The sequence below is a fragment of the Physcomitrium patens genome, chromosome 14 (genome assembly GCF_059467195.1).
Source record: "Physcomitrium patens ecotype Gransden chromosome 14, ASM5946719v1, whole genome shotgun sequence".
In the NCBI taxonomy this organism is placed as follows: domain Eukaryota; kingdom Viridiplantae; phylum Streptophyta; class Bryopsida; order Funariales; family Funariaceae; genus Physcomitrium; species Physcomitrium patens.
The window spans coordinates 551,799-567,988 of record NC_143423.1 but is presented as its reverse complement, the minus strand read 5'-3'; the positions used below and the strand labels follow the sequence as shown (position 1 = coordinate 567,988).

The 16,190-nt window shown below is 30.9% G+C and overlaps 1 pseudogene; it reads left to right on the top strand.

Moving 5' to 3' along the window:
• The first annotated feature begins 5,375 nt into the window (after positions 1 to 5,375).
• On the top strand, positions 5,376 to 9,169 carry LOC112291406 (mechanosensitive ion channel protein 1, mitochondrial-like; annotated as a pseudogene).
• Positions 9,170 to 16,190: the final 7,021 nt, after the last annotated feature.

The window sequence follows — 16,190 nt, the reverse complement described above, 5'->3', positions numbered from 1 at the left end:
GTAAAATTAATTACCTTCTAAATATCTTAGATGCACTTAAATTAAGTGCATCATGACAACCATTTATCTTAAAATTCCAAAAATCACAACTTTTCTTATCTGTGGCAAAGAAGGTTCTTTGTCCTTATTATCTTATATGTTGACAAAGTCTTTTTTACAAATAATGATCTCACCAAATTTATTTAATCAAATACTTGGTATACAATTTTTTTAAATTTTCGACTTTAAGATTATTTAGAAATATTTTGGAATCAGATTTCTATATTATGCCAAAAGAATCTTTTTCCATCAACAAGACTATGTTTAATAAATACTTACTAAATTTTAAATAATCCATTGTATTAGATTTATTATATTCTTGTCGAAAATCTTATTGCTTTTTTTTAATATTATAACTATCTTTGTCAATAATTCTTTACCTTTTGCATCACTTATTTAAACATCTAATTTGCCATCAACCTTATTAGCTATTTTAGGTTAATTCTATATCAAGCTCATTTCAATGTTTCCAAATACATCCTCTACAATTCTGCTAGAAAGTGGTATAATATTTAAAAATAAGATAAAATATTATAAGAATTTAGTTTGTAATAAAAAATTAAAAAAATCTAATAAAATTAAATGATAGTTATAGATATTGATAGTTTATTTCTAAAGATAAGTTAAAATAGATTAATATGGACTTAAGATGAAGTGGTATGGTACTAAGGTAAAGAAACATGGATTGAAGTGGAGTGACATGCACTTGTGTTGACTTTTAGATCTTTCTTTCCTTCTTCTTTGCTCAACCTCTCTCCCCTTAGGATTAGTCAACTATTCTTTGGGGGTTTTTTTAGAAAGTTTTTAGTATTTTATTTGAAGATTTTAAGGAGTGATTACTCTCTTTGTTGGTTTTTCAAAAAGTTCTTACTTGATCTAAAGAGAATTAGTATGAAGATGGAGAGTGTTTTAAAATAAAGACAGAGCTAGTCATTCTTGAAGGTTTCCTTCAAGATTATTTTCAATGATTTTTTTATAGTTTTTTTAATATTTTGTTTAAAGATTTTGAGAATTTGTTTCTTTTTTTTTTAGTTTTTTAAAAATTCCTTCTTTTTTCTAAGGTAATGTGTGTTTATAAATTAAAAAAGAACTAACTGCTCTTTAAAGTCTCTTTTAAGGTTTTCTTTGGGAGTTTTTTCAAATGGTGTTTATTATTTTGTTTTGAGATTTTGAGGAGTTTTTCTTTTCTTTGGTAGTATTTCAAAAAGCTCTTACTTGTTCTAAAAAGAATTAGTATAAAGATGGACCGAATTTTTGGATAAAAAAAATTCAATAGTCTTATATTAATATGATTATTAGTTTTATTCATTCATAAAGTATGTTGTAAATAAAATTAGAAAGTAAAATTTAATATATATATATATATATATATATATATATATATATATATGAGCTAAGTAGCTCTTTAGAAAGTCATGATATATTCAAATCTAATAAAGTGGCACCTAATTGAATGAAAAAGAGATAACAACTTCCACATACTATCAAGAATATGAAGTAGTAGAATTCATTTGAATGAAAGGTATTATTTGATCATATCTAATTGCAATTATAAACCTTATATTTTTGTAAAGCAAACACTCTTACTACAACATTATTACATCAAATAAATTCATCAATATGACTTATTATACAAACATCATAGAAGACAACAAGCCTTTGGATATACAAACATTGATTGAAAGGCTTGCAAATGAATCTGCTACAATACTAGTAGCTATATTTTTACCATGGTTTTTGGACTAATTACATAGTTTAATAAGTACAAGTTCACTATTTCTTAAAGTTCTATAGAATCTGAGTACAAAGCCTTAAGCATAGCTACTGAAGAAAGTCTTTAGCTCCATCGTCTCCTCTCTAAGCTTCAACTTTTTTACTCTCAAGCTATATCTCTTAATTGTAACAACTTATTTATTTCAAGATAATTATCACAAGAAAAACATCCAAAATCAACTCAATCCTTTGGAAAAATCTTCACACTTGCAGTTTAATGCTACAAACATCTAACTTGAGTAGAAGCCAAAGCAAAAGGTTTCTTATTAACCACCTCAAATTGAATTGATAAAGTCAAACCAAAATAATTATCAACATTTTTTTTGTCCTTAAAACACTCATCAATCATTTCTTTGTCAATTGCATCACTTTCACACAACAATAATAAGTTTTTAGACTCTCAAAAGATAATAAAATAATCAAAGGTCTTCAATTACAAGACTATCTACAAAGCAAATATTACTAGATTTATAGTACTAGTCTCTTACTTGGCTTAATATCTTTCTATCTATACTTCATAAGAAATTTTAGAAAATCTCATACAAAAGAGCCATGATTGCCTATATGATCAATAATGCAAGCTTACTCTACCACAAGCAAAAAAAAAAAATAACAAAAGCCAGGAAACAAAAATAACCACAATAATTAAAGAAATATTTTATAATATACCTCTAAGAGCTTATATACTATCTCATAGTCAAATTAGTAGTGTAAAATTTTGCAGATAGTCATTGCAAATAAAAACCATTATGAAAAGAAGAAGAATAGAGATGTATAGAATAAAAGAAGGTATTGATATACATACATTTCCTACAATTATATTTGTTTATAGCATAGACATCTTTCATTAATATTGACTCATCTACACACGACAAATGGAATAAATATCCAATGATGTAGATTCATATTGTAGCACATATTTACTATTATACACTTCGTCTAAATTATCTAATGAATTAAGTATTATTTAGTATGACATTCTCTTTAATACCATTATGAAGGCCTCAACAATGATTAAATTATAGGATAGTTTTCCAACTTTAATATTAGATACTATTGGTCATTAAGAAGACCTATCAATTGATTTCAACAACAACAAAAAAAAAATCAAAATCAAAATCAAAATCAAAATATATAGCAAATACAATTTATTGTATTTTGGACTTTTTTAACATTTGATTACTATTCTTTGTGGAACTCATTCCTAAAAGAAGCGATAATATCATAGACATACGTATTAACACTAATATTTATTTAGATAAGAAGAATTAGGTAGAAATAGGTAAATTTGATAATATCTTATGTACAAGCTTGATAGATATGGATTTAACTTTCTTGACAGGTTGAAAACTTACCTAATAAGTTGGCCATATAGCACACATGTTAGAAACTTGCCTTGTAAGTTAGACACATGGTTTATAAATTGAACATGTGTTAAATGACTTATAGAACATTGTTATATAATTCTTTAGTTAGATGGTATATATAGAAGCAAGAGTAATATTTTCTTGAATTTTATCAATTCCTCTCTTATTTCTAGTCTAGTTTCAAGAGTTTGTAGCTTTCTTATCTTAAGCAATAGCCATTTTAATAATTTCTTAAATATATATACTTTCTTATGTCGTTTATATTATCTTTGTTTGAAATCCATTTTAAATATATAATTACATTCTTTAAGTTTTTATCCTTGATATATATTTATATTGTATATAAATATCTTATATTTAAATTAAAAATATGATTAATAAATTTTTATAAAATTATTATTTATTTTAAAATATAATAGCATATTTTATTATTTCAAAATCTAATTTTAAAAAATATGTATTTATATGTATTTTTACAAATTAAAAATTATATAAAATTCCATAGTATACAATCAAAAATAATAGTTAATAATAAGGTATTTATAAATATTGGAAAAATAATTTAATATCTTTATATAAAAAATTTGATTATTGCATATATTTTTACAAAAACACATAGAATAAAATCTTCAAATTTAATGCTTTATGAATTATACTAGTTTTTATATAATTCTTGAGTTATGTGACGCATTCAATAAATATCTTATCATAAAGAATTAGCCTAAGTTATTTGTCTTAATCACCATTAGTGATAGGAAATACACAATATGATTGCAATAATATGATCATTTAGAGGTAATTTACATATGTTAGAGTTATTTTTTGAATGAAACATGTTATATTTCTTATAAATAAAACAATTATTAAAGTTATTTCTGGAGAATTCTATTTCATCCTAATGATATTAAAAATGTGACACATAAATATACTTTTAATATCTTCCAATTGCAATTTGATAACAAAGATGTTAAAATCTTTCGTTATAAGATCACAATCAAAATATTTTGTTGGTTTTTATTATGCACTAAATACACCTACTAAATTGATACATCATAAATAGAAATCTATTTGATTTAGATCATATTAGAGGATTGTGGCCTCAATTATCTACTAAATGTCAATAAGATGATTGTCTCATATTATATCTAGATTGTTTGTGTAATTTCTTTATAAACTATGTAATTTCTTTACATGACACTCAAATATTATTTTAAAGGTTTGGACATTTTTAATTATGTTGGACAACTCAATATACTAAAATATGTCTTATTTACATGTGCATTGTTACTTCTATTACAATGAAGCCATGCAAAACTTTTATCTACTTCTTACTTTTCTATTTAATCAACATATTAGCAAAATTATATTTGATTTGGTACTTTTATTTATAGATGTGTTTTGTCCTATATAAAAACAACAAATAACTTGTCTATTGATTGATGGTGATTGAAGCATGATTGATCAAATCAATAGTCTTGCCTCCCAAATTGAATGTATTGCTTTGTTTGAAATCATATAAATATAGTACAGTTAATATCAACTAAATCTTGTCATTTAATACATTTTTACCAAATTACATATATATATATATATATATATAGTGCATATTTTCAATATATATATTTCTTATGCAACATGACTATTTTGGATGGTTATCAATGGATTCAATTGCCAAATGGTTTAAGCTTTATTAAGTAGTAGTACAAGAGTATCTAGAAATGAAGAGACGTGCTTGTGTCTAATTGACAAAGTGGTGAATCTTTTTATGTGCATTTAAAGCAATCTCTAAACAAGAAAATATTATTTCACTTTCCTCCAGGGTTGAACAACTTGATATCGCCTCAACTTGAGCAACTAAAACTTTTAACTGCAATGTATTGTCATATGGCCAATATGAATGGGCCACTGGAGCTACATGAGCTTGCGCTTTCCATATTGCATGTAAGGGATGCATTAGATAGGATTTTTTCTCTACATTATCCTCACTGTAAATGGCACACAATATGTCAAGTCTTGTGGAAAACACAACGAAACATGAGTGGATATGAAACAAGAATGTAGACCATTAATTTGTGTGCTTCTTCATGCATTTGAGTGCTCTTCGTCTACTGTTTGTTTGCTAATGTTCTAAATGGGTTGCTTGAGGGAAGTAGTAGATCTGTTCAGTTGTGAGAGAGAGTAACGCATGGTCGGGGAAGCACTACACGAGTCGATGAAGCTTGCTCCGCTGTGCCACAAGTGGTGCAATATAGACACAAAACTGGCGCAGCCATGGCCGATGACATATGAAGTTGTCTAGACTTTGTTAAGAACGAAGCCAGTTCCCCTTCGAGTGATTGGTTGCTATATCAGAATCTGTACATCTTCGGAAACGGCATCGCTGCAAATACACAGCTCACTTATTCTGGACCACCTTCGATTGCCTCATCACAAATTGTTGTGGCATAGGCGACATTATTCAAATGAAAACTGAAAGCAGATTGCAGCCCATTGTTGTAAAGCCCTTCGAGCAGCAATCAATTCCAAAGCGTGCCACACCTCCTAATATCACCGGATGGAGTGGAAGACAATATCATCATCATTATCCATGGGGGTCTCATTACAAGAACCATCTGTTGGCTCTGCAAAACATTCAGAGCTTGTCGATGATGGACATAGGCTCGAGCTGTGCATCCCTCAGCGCAATCACACAAAGGAATTCACGCCTTCTTGAGATGAGGGCTACCACTTCTCTCAAAAAGTCATGCTTCGGGATGATTAGAGGGTGGGCTCGAGCCAGAAGGCTGTGTTTGTACCTGCTCCCAAAATGCGCGGGCATAGGAAGGGAAAGAGGAGCTGCTTTAGTAGTTGTGTGGCCTGAAAGTAAGGCTGCCGTGTTATCGATAGTAGCTTGGATTGTGCTGCCAAACCTGTTGCGTCGAATGTACAAGTATATGGAAACTTCACCAACCACCACAACAAAGCTGCTAATTAGGACGCCTCTGGAGAAAGTGCTGGAGAGGGTGCCTTATGAGCTAAGCATGTTCGGTGCTTTGGAAGATCCCGCTCGATTGCTTGCAGCAATCGTTGCCTTCTCCCACATGTAAGTGTTTGTTCACCAAACAACACTATCTTAAAAACATATGTAACGAAAGTAGACGTTGTAAACTAGCTGTCGGAAGTTCCCTCGGTTTTAACGAACGAGTAACGAATACCTCCATATCCTTGAGTATTCTGAAAGCTACATGGAGTAGATCGTTGAGTTGTTGCTGATGACTGTTTGCGATTTCAATTTTAGAGTAGTTACAATCATCGTATTGATAAAAAGCGAATCGGACCAACGTGACCGTTTGTTCATATGACCTCTTGTGGTTGCCATTGCTGTTATGTATAAAGGTGGTATTTACTGAGTCCGCACTAGACTTCTCCACTAAACTCTCCTGAGTTAAATTCTGGATAAACGTATTGCATGTTGGAACTGCTTTAGTTCTACAATGACTTTGTCTGGACATCTGATTCAGCAGCATTAATTTTTTTCCAGATAGAGAGTCCTTGTTTCCTCACAGAATGTGTAGAGGTTATCTTTCTCTATTTCCTATTCGAGAGGGACCTACGATGTATAAAAGGTACTTTGTCGTCCAATGTGTATCCACCATTCAGGAGTTTTAGGCGTTCCAGATTGTTTTTGCCTAACTTCATTTCTCTTGTTTTGGTTACGTTGGTCAGGGCATACATGGTAGCACCCACATCAGTGGCGGCCAATTATCCAACACAGATCTGGAGCGGGGCAACAGTTGTGTGTGTGATATGGTTCCTGTACCGCTGGAAAACCTATGTGTTTGCACGCATTGTCACCGGGAAGTCATTCGCAGGTTTACCTGACAAGGAGCGGTATCTGACTATGGATCACTTGTCATCTCTGGGTTTGCTTATTTTAGGATGCATGGCTGTTGCTGAAGCCTTTGGAATGGCAGTGCAATCAATTTTAACCGTGGGAAGAATAGGAGGGAGTACCAATCACCAAAAGCGGTTTGTCGTCTTTCTGTCAAATGATTTTTTTCTGGATTTATGCTGTCCTCATGGTATTAACTACATTACTCACCATTGAATGAACACCTGGGACGCTTCTTGCTTGAAATAGCATAAAAAAAATCCGGTGGATGTATCAGAGGAAATCTGATAATCGCAGGAGTAGCCACAGCTTTTGCCGCAAAAGATGTGATGGGGAACATGCTTTGTGGCATTGGACTCCTGTTCTCTAAACCTTTTTCCATCGGCGACTCTATAACAGTACAAGTCGTTACTCTCTCAAACCTACATTCTTGAGTCCCGCACGCTCGTGATTCGCGAATTAATTTTCCCTTCATGTGCTACATCCAAGCCTCGGAATCCATACTTGAATTGCAATAGCTAGCGTCTTCATTCAATCAAATCCCAGGGGTGGATTCATGTACTAAGAAGAATTTAAGTGAATCAATTAGCTCATGCATGAAACATGTTCAAGAGCGGGACGACTGTTAGCTTCGTGTTCGATCATTGAATTGTATAATGATGGAGTGTCTCCAGTTCCAACAACTATAGCATAATGATGTAAGTGTCAAGTCTAATTCGTTGGGTTTTTGCAACATGATGTATGTGACAAGTCTAATTCGTTGGGTTTTTGCAAAAGCACCTACATGATCCGTGTTTCATTGCAGGATGCATAAGTTTGAGTCGTGATTGCAGTGTCCAAGTTCCCAGCTCTTTTAAGGACTACTCTAACGCGGTAATGCTGCGCGACTAAGTACGTTCTATCATAATTTGAAACGGGAGCGTTTGTTGCGTCGATTGGCAGGCTGGACCTGTTACTGGTCAGGTTGTAGAGATGGGCATCCACTCCACAATGTAGTTAAATGCAGACAAGTTTCCCATCATTGTTCCAAACTCATACTTCTCCAGCCAGGTGATTCCTATATGACTAACTAAATCCTCCTCAAATGTGACATTCATGCATTCCATGACATATGTGGAAACCAAACACTTCTAAACCCATACTATGACAGGTGATTGTGAACAAGTCCCGAGTGCAATGGAGAGGAATGGCATTTACCATCCCGATCCGGCTGCAGGATTTGAATAGGGTGCCTGGCATTTCGGCTGAAGTCCGAAAGTTGCTGACAGAACATCCTAAAGTATACTTGGAAACTGAACTGCCTCGATGTCACGCCAGCAGAGTTTGTAGATTATCAGTAGACCTCAATGTAGCGTGCAATCTGAAACCCATGGTACACTGCCCAACCATTTTCATTCATTTTCCAAAACGCAGGAAATTGAAGGATAACTTGTTGCGGATACGAGAGGGTAGTCACCCTTGCGAGCTGGGCTTTGCAGTAACCGATGAGTCACGATTATTAATTTCTTTAACTGGTGGTTTTGATTGGCAATCGACTCGCTCGTCTGTGTTCAATAATGTGCACGCAGGGAATCTAAGTCAGCTTTAACTTCGTTTTGAAGCATAACAGAAGTCGTGTCTGAATGGTTGTCGAGGAAAGCTGTTGCAAAATCCGGGCTTTTACAATCTGAAGAGAATCGCAAGGGCCGTGGTTTTGCAGGGGACGGATGAATTTCTAACCACAGAGCAAGCACTTCTGATAGAGGCTGCACAAATCGTCGTGGAGGCCGGGGCACCACTGGGTTCTGACACAGCCCCCTGTTCTCTTTCAAGGGGATTTTGAAATTGAAGTTGTCACCAGTGAGTTAAGGACCATCAACATTAGAAGGATTGTCAGGTTCTGATGAAGAGAGGCACTGTGTGGCAGTAGCCCATTCCAAAGACTTAATCGATTATCAATCCAACTTTCAGATTAGTTTTTCGCCTGGGATATGGAGGTTCTAACTCGAAAATTAAAGATAGCTTTGAGCAGCTCTTCAACATACGAAAGAACCCCTTATATGTTTAATCACTTAAATCCGATGTCAATTGTGCATGTTGACCTTCTGGAAGTTGTTAATTTCAATAATCGCTTTTTCTATTGAGTGCTATCTCTCGAAATATAGGCTGAAGGCAAACCAAACAACAATCGGTTACACCAGGACTGCAAAAGTTGCGATAACCAAGGCAAGGTTCATCATTTTAGACTCATTGTCTGTGAGCCTCATTTTGTTTGTTTGCAAACAAATTTATTTATTTATGTTATTAATTTTGGAAGTTTTGTTTCATGAAGGGTACTTCCTAGTCGTTTAGTGCTTTGTTCCCTGGTTTGTAGAGGATGTGCTGGCAAGTGTGTCGGCAAGCTTTCTCTTGAGTGCCGTGTTCGTTGTAACAGTTGAAAGAAATAGTGTGGTTGGTCATATTACTGCCACATCACTAATTCAAGAGTATCTTCAACTAAACTTAAACCAGCTAAAGTACAATTACTTTGTGGTACTAGTAAGAGTGCTCAAAAGTCATTTTCTAATTCAGGTGGGTAATTTATGAATGCTCAATGTGTCACCCTCTGGTTGATGTGAAGGATTGTTTTTTGGACTGCGAAGCACAACCCTGGTTTGTCTACAAGAACCAAATAAGAGTTTCAAGGCGATCAGGTGGAGGTTGAGATGGCCATCACTCCCTGAGTTCCATCTGGCTGCGGGAGATTGGCATAGCTTCTTCGGCAACTTACCTGTCCCAGAAGACTGCAGTAAAAACTAGGTCGACAGGAGACTTCCACTGACTAGACTCAACTCTTAATTCTTGACCTGTCATTCATTAACTATTCTTCGTTGGAACATAATCTAATTTGTCCTGCTCAGAGGTGGGATTTCGGATTCTGTCAATCATCATGACATTGTAATGACCAATTTAAGAGGTTTTTAAGCCAGCTGTTGAAGAGACACATTTATCACAGGATTTACAAAATTTCTTGAGGTCTGTGCTAGTGAAACTGAACTGAAGGACAAGTCGCCGAGGCCAGGATTGGTTCATTCGGGAGGTTGGAGCTCTCTCGTCAACTCTGGTGAAGGGAGGTATCCTCGGATAAGATGGATGATTGTGTACAGACTCTGCTGTCTCCTTTCAGGACGATTCCTTCTCATTGTAACAGTATGCTCTTTAGACTTCAACAACATGTTGCATTTTCAATATGGCGGCGAAAGGTTTCTAGCTTTGATAAGAAATGCCAGATGTGGAGCTCCAGAAAATGCAGCCCTAGTGGTCAGAAATCTCAACTGATCAGATATCCTTTCTCAAAAGACTTGGCTTGCAGAATGTCAGGTGGGTTGTTAATCTGCAACTCGGTGATTGTGATGCGTGCTACTGAAACCCATATGTTTGTTACATCCACGAGTCTTTTCTTTACTTTGAAAATTGTGTAAAAAACAATTTACGTTTGAAGATTTACACTTAGATTTTCCATGTTGTTTAGTTTCAAATTACAATTTTTTCGCTTAGATTTATCAAAATTTCCACCATGTCAGAAAATTCTGATGATCACCTTCAATACATGCGTGACCGAAAATTTTCGTTATTATTTGATTGTAACATTTAAGGGTTTGATTTCCAAATATCTATTCTATTTCCATCCCGAGACTCTACTGATGGACACGAGTCAATTGATTTTAAGTCAGAAAATTTTGACTTTGAGTCAAACAGATCGGCAGAAGGCCCAACCAATGTTCCTCGGCTTCTCTCCTTCACTTCCTTCTCCAAGTCAATACCCTTTTCAAAGAGCATCCTCCACACTCTTAGGTAATGTTAAAACGGACGCACTGTATACCCCATGTGTAGAGGCAGTTTTGGACAACATTTTCTGTAACCGATAACTTATTAATATAAATAGTAATCCTAAACACAAATCCATGCTCTTCAATTGTCATGTTAAACTGCAGTTAAAAACGGTATCGTTAGTCCTCAAACTGAAAACGAAACAAAACCAACTCCTTCTACAACTCGCGATATTTCAGGGCTTCACCATGCTCGTTCAAACTGCAGTGCCTCTAATTGAGCTTGAACCAAGTTATCAGGTTATCAACTGCACTAACATCCACCTTATATTATCTTCTTGAACCTAATTCGTAATGAAAGTATTAAAACAAACGTGACAGTAGCCACTCAAGCTGATCGCAAGATCGGATTGCTTTCAAGTACAGCAATTCACCCTAATCACGTCAGGAGCTCGAATTCTCACCAACCTGACTAGTTTCGCGTTCACTCGATGCAGCATCGACATGATACAATCCAAGATACTACTCCGAAACCGTGAATTCTTGATAACACGTTGAAGTTGTCGAAGAAAACACACATCCAGTGCACAGTCTCAACCTACGGCTGCCGACTACCAACACGCAAAAGAACTCTGCCTGGCACAGGTTCTCTTGTTGCAAAATTATCTGAAATGATCACCATCAGAAGCAACAAGAAGCCAGGAAACAATAGCACCACACCTGATGCCCCATTTCAATTTCGAGCTCGTCTTCTCTCGTAAGCCATGCCTGCTGCTTCGCTAGGACTAAGGCTACCTTGCAAGCATCAACGGCGCCACAAGGATCACGCAAAAGTGGAAAGATGGATTGAAACGCGAGTAATCGCAGTGCAGCTCGGCAGTAGCAATGCCAAGCTTGAGGCAATGCCCGACAGAGGGAGACCGATTCTAATTCGTAACGGTCCTCCACAAGGTTCTGTTCTGCCCGGAATATGCACTGTCGGTGGATCATCAAATTTTGAGATTTTGAATGTTGGCCTTGGAAAGGACACTTCCAAGGCTGCGTTCCTTGGTTTCTGATGCCTTTACCTTTTGTACGAGATCTGGCATAAATGTCACTCATCTATTTTCTCAGCATTTTATAAATTAAAAAACCAATCTCATAACTTTTGTCAGATTCGAAAAGTTGCAAATGGGACCTGACCTAAAACTTTCACTTCTAAGATTATAAGGATTTTAAAAAGACGAGTTTCTCATCTGACGTCGAATTTTTGGAAAAGAAAGTTCAGATTTATAATTTACGAATTCAATATTAACAGAATGATTTATTTTTCACTACTTACTAAGAGCTGTCACATATATAATTTTAAAATTCTATTTTCCTTCATTAGAGGCTGTAATCAAAATTCTATGTGTATATTGATTTATGTATTTCTCTATATTTAAAGAAATTATTTAGTTGAAGTGTAAAAACATAACCTTTTATTAAAGCAATACTTTGATAATAAATCGGTCAATGTAAAAACATTTATTTCTTTTAGAACTTTATTAATTAATATTAATATTTTAAAATATATACATATATTATATATTACCACATTGCAAAAATAAATTATAAAAATGCAATATATATTATAAAAATAATTTGGTACTTTAAAATTCTATATATATATATATATATATAATCAAATAAACTAATACTAAAATAAATCAAATCAAATAATTCAATTTTAATAAAATAATCCAAACAATCTTATTTTAAACAGCTTTTTTCAAAATCTTGATTATCAAATTAATTTTAATACATGTACTAAGATATTACATTAAAAAGAAATTAAAAGCTCAAATACGTATATATATGCATGTAATCAAAAATATTATCACACTCACAGGTTATGAAATTGTAGATAATTATTTTAATTATCTGCAATTTTATCACCTATAAACTTAATAATTTTAAAGATATTTTTCAGTTTTTTATTTTAAGAAAAAAATATTTATTTTAGATATTAACTTTAAATTAATTTACATTTTTACTAACATTGAAAAATATAACACTTGTTTTTAGATCTTATTTCTTAAAATTATTGATTCTTATAAATTTGTATACAATTTTATTTAGCTTTAAAATTCTTATGATTTTAAATTTTAAGTGGCTCATAGTGTAATTTAATATTCTAATTTGTATAAAATCAAATTATTATAAATTAAAATATCAATTGAAAAAACTTTAATTTGAGATGTGACTCTTAATTACATTATTATTTTTTATAAAAGTACTTAATTTATATATGTATTAAAATATTTTCTTACTTTATAAAATGCAATTATAAAAAATCTTTTAAAAGTAAGAATAAATGTTTGACAAAAACATAATAAAATAATTATTAAATTATTAAAATTTATATAATTGATTATTTGTTTATTTATTTATTTATTCAAGTAAAATAAATTTATGGATAAGTTTTAAATTTTTGTTATTATCACTGAATTTTGTAACTATAAATGCTTGGTTTTTCTAAACCAATGATAAGAACTTGTTTAAATGATAATGAATGAAAACACCAATTTTTTATTCAAATTTTCTTGTTCAGTGTTCAATCTGAATAGTACTCGATAGTATAGAGCAACAAAGAAACAAAAGTGATTGATTACTCCTTGTATCACCTCTATGTGCTTGCATATCAAACTATAATATTCTTAGTAATTCTAGCTCTCCAACTAACAATAACTAATTATCTTCTAGCCGATTATTTATTAATTTCAGGTATTCTACATGTGTCAGTTTCTAGATACTAATCATAAAAATCTGAATTAAATTTTAAATCAAATGTGATGCTCAATCTACTTAGATATTTTTTGTTTAATAAAAATAATCAAATCCAAACCTACAACAACTTTATTAAGTCAAATTTATTATAAAGGTTTATGCAAATATAGAGATTTTAATCTAAAAATAATGTCTTGTGTGGAAAATTGATTAATATCTATTTTTTTTAGATTAAAAAATATATATATATATATATATATATACAAAAAATCGCATTAAAAATAGATTCTTATAATTAAAAACTTGCTCAAAAGAAACTGTAAAAAGAAACATACTTGTTACTTTAAAATGCATCATAGCACATATATATAACTTTTAAACTGAATATCTAATTTATATACTCAAATGCCTTAAAATATTAATACTAAGACCAATATAATTATATTTACTAGTATTTTATAACAACTAATGATCTCTAGAATACTTGACAAATTTCTTAAGATTGTCAATAAGATGTATTAAGTATAAAACAAATATTAGGCATATTTTAGTTTTATTGTCATTAAAAGATCTTACAATTATTTATTTTTTCTTTTAATATAGTTAAGAGATTATTTAGAGTTAATTCCATAATTAAATAATTGAATTACAAATTAAAAGAAAAATTATAATCATAGATATAATGATTTTTTAAATAAATGAAAGTTTAATTTACTAATTTTTTTTAGAATTAAAACCTCATCAATATTATATAGTTATAGTAAATTAATTAAAAATAAATTTTCCAACATTATCTAAAATAAAAAACCTTTTTAAAAAATTACTAATAGGCAACAAATAAGTCTCAATTATATCTATCAAATATGGATCCAATAATAAAAGATATTATAGATGGTTCTAAAATGATATAGAAAGAGGCGTTCAGGCACAATAAATCATTATTTCTTGATTATAGTAAAGGTATTAGAATTTTAGTTATTTATGGTTGTAATAGAAAAAATATATAATTTTAAATTTTATTAACTTCAATAGATTATTATTAGCCAAATCTTATATCATCTTCTATTCTATTGGTTGCTATTCAATCAAATATTTTTGATGCCTAAGAAGGTTTTGGATTATAAAGAAATAAAATTTATTGACATGCCAGATAGGTTCTAGGAAAGGTTGTACATTTAAGAAAAAAATAAAAGATTAACATGTTAACAATTGAAATTTTAGAAACCTAAAACTTTTAAACTATATAAGATTAAGATACAATTTAGATAATATAAAAATTATGAAAATATTAATTATTCATGATAAAATTGCATAAAAAGTTGTAAGCTATATGATCAATAATAACATGGCATTATTTCTATAAAGAGAAATTAGAATAAAATATTAGTTAAAAAATGATTTAATAAGATATAGTTTAATTTAAAACTTACACCCCTTAAACAAATAAAATTTAGATCATACAAGACTTACACAAGAGAATATCAATAAACTCTAAAATATTGACAATAATTCGTTATTTTAATCTATAATCTTTTAATGCTAATGCAAAAAGATTTGGCCAAGACACAAATTTTACATTAAATACAAATAATTTTATGTAAAATTGCAGATACAACATCATTTTTTTTGATAATAAACAGTTTCAATTGTAAATTGTTGATGCATTCACAACATAGTACAAAGACAAAAACTCACTTAGAAATCTATTTTTTTATTTTTGTATTTTAAAATGCTGCAATTAAATTACATGTGCTTTAGCTATTATAATTTAGATTACATTTAAACTTTTATACTATTCAAAGTTAAGATAAAAGAATCAAAAACACATATATAAATTAAAATATTGTTAAATAAAAATAACTTAACAATGTCCATGTGAAGACTAATAATGAGATAGCCCAAATATCTACCAAATAGAGCATACACCAATGTGAGAGTGTTACCTTATTTTCCCTACTATAGATAGATATCAATTACAATTTTCTTCACCTTTCTTCTAAACTTTCTAAATGTAAATATATTGTAAATGTAAGCAAACTCATTGTATTTTATTGATATTGAGTAAATAAGATATAAATCATAATTATAATAGTGACTAATTTAATAATACCAACCAATGTGACATTTAACAAGACATCAAATGGTTTTACATGATAGCATAAACTATCTATATAAAATTTTAGTATAAGGAAACATTATTTTATTACACATAATAAAAATATGTTCAACTATCAAAAGATAAAACTCTAGTATTTCTAAAAATATTCTTATAATTTAATAAAACAAACTGAAAATTGTGCCATAATAAATATTTATAAAATTATTAAGTAAAAATCAACCTGTTCTCTTTTTTACATATTTTATTCTACGTAATATATTTAATGAATAAGAAACTAATACTAAGCCAAAGCATCAAAGAACAAATTTTGGTGGTAAAAATGATTTTTATAAGCCTGAAATAAAGCATCTTTGTCTATTTATTCTTAGTAATAGAGAAATAAGGATTTTACTTTAATTTTGTATTTATTATCGAAATACTTATGTCAGAGGCTAAGTCTATAATTAGTGTTAAGGAGGATAAGATTTATAATGATTTTTCTTATA